The sequence below is a fragment of the Crassostrea angulata genome, chromosome 5 (assembly GCF_025612915.1).
Source record: "Crassostrea angulata isolate pt1a10 chromosome 5, ASM2561291v2, whole genome shotgun sequence".
Lineage (NCBI taxonomy): Eukaryota > Metazoa > Mollusca > Bivalvia > Ostreida > Ostreidae > Magallana > Magallana angulata.
The window spans coordinates 59541716-59548203 of NC_069115.1; the positions used below are offsets into that span (position 1 = coordinate 59541716).

At 35.6% G+C, this 6488-nt stretch overlaps 1 pseudogene; it reads left to right on the forward strand.

The window, feature by feature from the left end:
• The first annotated feature begins 786 nt into the window (after positions 1-786).
• On the forward strand, positions 787-2300 carry LOC128185962 (uncharacterized; annotated as a pseudogene).
• The last annotated feature ends 4188 nt before the right edge of the window (positions 2301-6488 follow it).

Sequence of the window (6488 nt, forward strand, 5' to 3'; positions counted from 1 at the left end):
TGACACATATCGGAAAGGCAGAATTGTTGGTGACGGATGAATGTGTCTAGTTTGTTTTTTGGTTTATTTTTTATAATTATATTTATCTGGATCAATTTTGTTTGTTTGTTTGTTTTGTTTATTGAAAAGGGGAATAAAGAAAATGAGTAATATCAGATATGAAGTCAAGCATATATAATCATATTATCATTGACTTAAAGCATGTTGGGGGAAAAATAGTGTATCAAGCAGTTATTATGCGCAGATCATGCATGCATTTTTCTGTGGTTTTTACCATTACATTTATCAGTTACTACAAGTACTTACTTAAGGGGAAATACATTTCCAAATAGATGATATCGGTAATTTATAGCTAACAGTTTAGTTCCAGCTTGTCTTTTGCCACATGCAAGCACGTGTGTAATCCTGATTTAAAAATAGGTATCATGGCCGGAGGGGGGGAGGGGGGGGTCATCGCAACATGATTGTGTACTAGCGTACTAGAGTGTACTTTGTTAATTGATAATTGATGTTGAATTATTATTAACAAACAGAATCATAAATTGATAATAACATGCAGTCTGGAAAGTTGACTGGAAAAACTAAAATTCCAGGGATTTTTGTTTTCTCTATCTGCTGAACGATTTCATTCGTCTTAAATCAATAGGGTGTAAGGATGCCCGCCTAATTAGTACACATGCTCACACGTCAACCGATTAAAAATGATTGTATTTTGGACTTATAAATCGTTCCTAAACATTCGATCTGATATATCTGACGTATCCAAGACCTTGACCTTCATGGAGGTGGACGTGTTTCTCTGGAGTGCTGCTCAGTGTTTTGGAATCTAAGGACTGCTTTCAATTGGTGTCTCCTATGATAGGTATATAGTCGGAGGTTAGTGTAAGTGTGCGTCAATTGTCTACTCTAATGAATTTTGGTACTCCGTCTCCCTCGAAACCACCAAAAAAAGAAAAAACAGAAAACCAAATCACAAGTCAAGATGGCTGCCGCTCAGGGACAGGGACAGGGACAAGGACAAGCACAGTGCCAAGGTACGACTCCCATTTCTAATCCATCATGTAGTCCCATGCAGCATATTATTCAAGTCGGCAACGAAACATACCACCAAATGCAGCCGATGCAACATATACAACCTATGCAGCAAGCTATGCAGTGCTCTACATCATTTCAAAACCACCCTAACTCAACCTATTCGAACACTCCGAACACTTCCCATATCCCCCCACCGTGGGCCCAAGATATTTCCCTACAAATTCAGAGTGTACATAAAAAACTTGAAAAGCTTGATTCCATTGTAACTTCTCTCTCCCGCATGCAGGGCGAACTTAATAGTTTGAGCACCCGTGTCTTAAAAGTAGAGAAAAGTCAACAATTTATTTCAAACTCTTACGATGAAAGTACAAAAACCAATGCTATAGCCCTTAATGAGCTTGACAATCTCACAACTTCACTTGAAGACTCAATAAGAGCCAACAATCAGTTAAGCGAGGAAATTCTTGACCTCCAGTGCCGATCTATGCGGGATAATTTGTTGTTCTACGGGGTGGCTGAGGCCCAAAGGGGGGAAATGGAAGACTGTGAAAAAATTGTTCTTGATATATGTCGTTCTTCTCTGAATATAACAGATGATGTTCTAATTGAAAGAGCTCACAGAATCGGCAGACCCAATGACAATCGACCACGCCCTATCGTAGCCAAGTTCTCCAGATTTCCTCAACGCGAGGTCGTCAGAAAGTCGGCATTCAAGCTCAAAGGTGCTAATATCTCGATTGGTGAACAATTCCCTAAAATCATCCAAGAGAGAAGAAAGAAACTGCTTCCAGTGATGAAGGAGGCAAAAGATAGGCAGCGAAAAGCGGTCCTTATAAAGGATAAGCTCTTTATTGATGGGAAACCATACCACCCTCCAGCAACGGAAGCTGACCACTTGGACGCACCGGTACCGGCGCAGGGAGCTGAGGGCCATAGCTCTCCAGGCGGACGCTGGGAGAGAAGGGATACGAGAGGTGGCGGAAGGGGACGCAGGACTCGCTAAGGAGGTCAGGAGAACAACCTAAAGGGCCTAAAAATCATAGGATGGAATATCCACGGAGGCTTTGAAAATAAATGGAAAGAAAGAAATTTTAAGAACTTTTTGTGTACGTACGACATAATTTGTCTGTCCGAGTGTTGGATCGACAAGGAATTCACAATGGACGATCCAGATTATAAAGCATATATCTTCCCTAGGAAATCCAAATCAACACAGGGAGGAGGCTCAATTATTCTGATAAAAACTGAATATACCCCGTATATATCTGTTGTTGAATCCTTATATGATACCATAATATGGCTTAAGCTAAGCAAAAGTCTTGTAAAACTTCATAAAGATTTGTTTATAGCCTTTACATATTTACCTCCTAATAACTCTGTGTTTTTTAAAGAAAATGATGTAGATTTATTTTTTGAATTAGAAAAACATTTATTTAAGTATATGGATTTTGGTTATGTGTTTCTATTTGGGGAATTTAACAGTAGAACAAAAAATAAGCCTGATTACATTGAAAATGATGCTGTTCATGATTCTGTTTCCGTGTTGTCGTATTCAAATGACGATCAGCTGACTGAGCGGATCAACCCAGATGTAGGTCACAACGAGTATGGAACACGGCTATTGTCCCTATGTAAGGCCACAGGCGTGCGCATTGTGAACAGGCGACACAAAGGAGGCTATTCGAATGACTTTACTTTTAACGGTGCGCGTGGACTAAGCACTATTGACTATCTCTTAACAACATCTGACATGTTTGACACCATTAGTAAATATATCGTTGGCAATTTTACAATGTTTTCTGATCATGCTCCACTACATATTGAACTTCATTGCTTTTTGGATGCATACAATATTGTAAACAATGATTTTTTAAGATCCCGTGATGTTTTTAAATGGGATCCTTGCTATTTAGATCTGTGTAAAGAATCACTTTTTGCATGTGAAAATATCAGCAATACCGTAAATTTTGAGTGTATTACGTCACAAGGCGAACTTGACGAACGTCTACAAATACTGGTTAATTTGTTAGACTCCTCTTTTGGCCAACATTTTAAGCTTCAATCCAAAAATCCGAAACAGTACGCAGTACCCATAGACGTACAGTATACCTATCGGTTGACGATAAGCCCTGGTTTGATGGGAAATTAAAATCTTTGTATAAGGATTATGTTGTCGCGTTGCGCAAATTTAACAGTTATAAATGTAATTCTAACCATGCGGATCTTAAAAAACGTATCTACAAAAAACACGAAGCCAAAGCCAAACGTATCTACAAAAATACTGAAGGTGACCAATTATCTTTGTTAAAACAAAACAACCCAAAACAATTTTTCGCCAAATTTAAGAAAAGGTCTAAAACTAATTCAAATATTTCTTTGGAAAATTTTTACGAGCATTTTAAATCAATTGCTTCCACGCAGGATGACGGTGACATCGAAAGTGGAAATGAAGGTTTAGATATTAATTGTATTTTTGAAGAGCTAGATAAAAACATTAGTATTGATGAAATTAAAGAGGCTATCGGTAATCTAAAGCCTGGAAAATCCCACGGTGAAGATGGAATTTTGAACGAATATTTTATTGAATTTCAAGACTATTTTTTACCTATACTACATAATCTTTTTAATTGTATATTAAATACTGGTATTTTTCCCAGTACGTGGTCTTCCTCAATAATTATTCCAGTGTTTAAAAAGGGTGATTCTACAGACCCTAACAACTACAGGGGTATAAGTCTTGTTAGTAATATGTGTAAGTTATTTACTTCAATTTTAAACAAAAGGTTATTGGAATGGTCAAAATATAATGATGTTATAACGGATGCACAATTTGGTTTTAAACCAAGCTGTGGAACACGTGATGCTATTTTTGCTTTACATTCTATTATTAGTAACAGTCTATGTAAAAAGAAGAGGTTATATTGTGCGTTCATCGATTTTAAAAAAGCGTTTGATTCTATTGATAGACGACTTTTGTGGCTGAAACTTTCAAAGGTTGGCATTGAAGGAAAATTATTGTCAGTTATTAAAGCGTTATATCGTCATGTGAAATCCTGTATTGGTGTTGATGGATTTTTGAGTGAATATTTTTGTAATAACCTAGGATTAATGCAGGGCGAAGTGTTATCACCTATTTTATTCAATTTATATGTTAACGATTTCGAAAATAGCTTTTTAAATGCCGGTTGTTTGTCTTACGAGTTATCTTCCCTAAATCTGTTTCTTTTAATGTACGCTGATGATATGGTCCTGTTCTCTGAATCTGTGGAAGGTTTACAATGTCTTTTGAATGAACTACATAGCTATTGTAATACTTGGAAAATGCATGTTAATGCGGAAAAGTCAAAAATTGTGGTTTTTAGAAACAATGGCAGAGTAAAAGATAGTGAGTGTTGGCATATTGGTAATGATGTTTTAGAAATTGTACAACAATTCACTTACTTAGGAATACTTTTCAACTTTAACAACAAGTTTACCAAAGCTGAAAAACAATTATCTGAACAAGGTAGAAAAGCATTGTTTGCGCTTAGAAAGAATATACGGGGAATGTCATTTAATATAGAAACATTATTGTCGCTTTTTGATTGTTTTATTGGTGGAATTGTTAATTACTGTTCAGAGATATGGGGAAATAATATAGGTTGCAATATCGAGAAACTTCATACAGACTTCTGTAAACAAATTCTCGGAGTGAAGAAAAGTACAAATACTGCTTACTTATATGCTGAATTAGGCCGTGTGCCCCTTGTACATTATAGAATGTTTAACATTATTAAGTTTTGGAAAAATGTCTTAATTAGTGACAATTGTATAATTAGACATTGCTACGAAGTTATGTATATTAATTGTGAAGAACACGGTTATAAAAACTGGGTTTTCTATGTAAAGAAAATTCTCATTGACCTCGGTTTTTTTGATATATGGTCTAACCAAAAAATAAACAATGGTATTTTACAACTTGTAAAACAAAGAATTTTTGATCAGGCAAAACAAGATATTTTTGCAAATGTTGAAAATTCAAAGAAATGTTCTTTTTACAAATATCTTATCGATGGTATACATCTTCAATACTATTTAAGAAAATCTATTCCCATTAAATTACAGAAATATATAACTAAATTACGACTATCGTCACATCGCCTGGCTATTGAAACTGGTAGATATAATAACACAAATAGAGAAAATAGATTTTGTCCACATTGCAAATCTAGTGTTGAAGATGAATTCCATTTTTTATTTGTTTGTCCTCTATACAGAACATTGCGCAGATTATACATGAAAGAATATTATTATAAAAAATGTAACAAATTAGCCCTTGTTACATGTAATTATATAATCGAACACTGGTGATTGGACTATATATTTACCTATTATTATATAATCGAACACTGGTGATTGGACTTTATATTTTACGTATCCTATAACTTTGACTATACTGATTGGACGTTGCATATTATTCTTTGAACTATTGTGAATTGACTTATCATTTTATTTCAGAATCAGTATAGAATGCTTTCGTAAAGTAAATACCTTTATTTAATGTATATTCCATGTAAATTGAATCACGATAATTCTGTGTCCATCAAAGACTTGATTGCTTTAAAGGAAGGTCAGAGAGAGAGCCAATAGCTACCATGTTTACATATTTATGGGGTGTATTGTTTTGAGGTGATGATCCTTTAATGACCGTAATTAAATCCTTGCTGGTCAGTATGTCTCCAATTTGGACATTATGTTCCCGATTTGTACACAAATATCCTGAGGGGGGTAAAGTTTGATATAAACTAAATAATTACATACATCATTCGGCTAATCGAAGTCAATTAGCCCTTTGATCGGCTCAGGTAGATGACAGTAATTGGTCACGATACAGTGACCCTCCCACTAGTAAATATCTGTCGTAACCTTGATTGACCCTAAGTATACTGATTAAGGGCGGGTTCTTGACTGATCAGCTTGACGCCATCTTGGAGCATCATAGTAACAAGGTGGTGGCGCCCTCTTAAGGGGCTTTTCAACACCCAATGAACACTTGTATTACTTTGATAGTTGTTTCCCCAAATAGTATAAAACTACCAACTTCTCGCAAGTTAGGTTAATTCCGACGCTCTTTCGAACTCTTAACATCTCTCTCTGACTTCCCCGAATTGGGACTGTGTATTTAGTTTGCTTTTTTGTCGAATAAAACCACTATACGATCACTTAAGACTTTTACTTAACGTGTACACTACTTACGTAAGATACGCGTGGTAATGTTATACGGGCTGATTGGTGCCGTGACCAGGATTCGTACTTTCTTTAAAAGACTTTGGATTTTTGGATCTATCTAACCAGTCACGGTAAGACAATTTTATTATTCTTTACTGTCCTGTTTTGTAAGTCCGAGTCTCATCTACTCTTGATTTATTCTTATTTATTCTATTATTCTTTTGGGTATTTATTGTCTGGTAAAC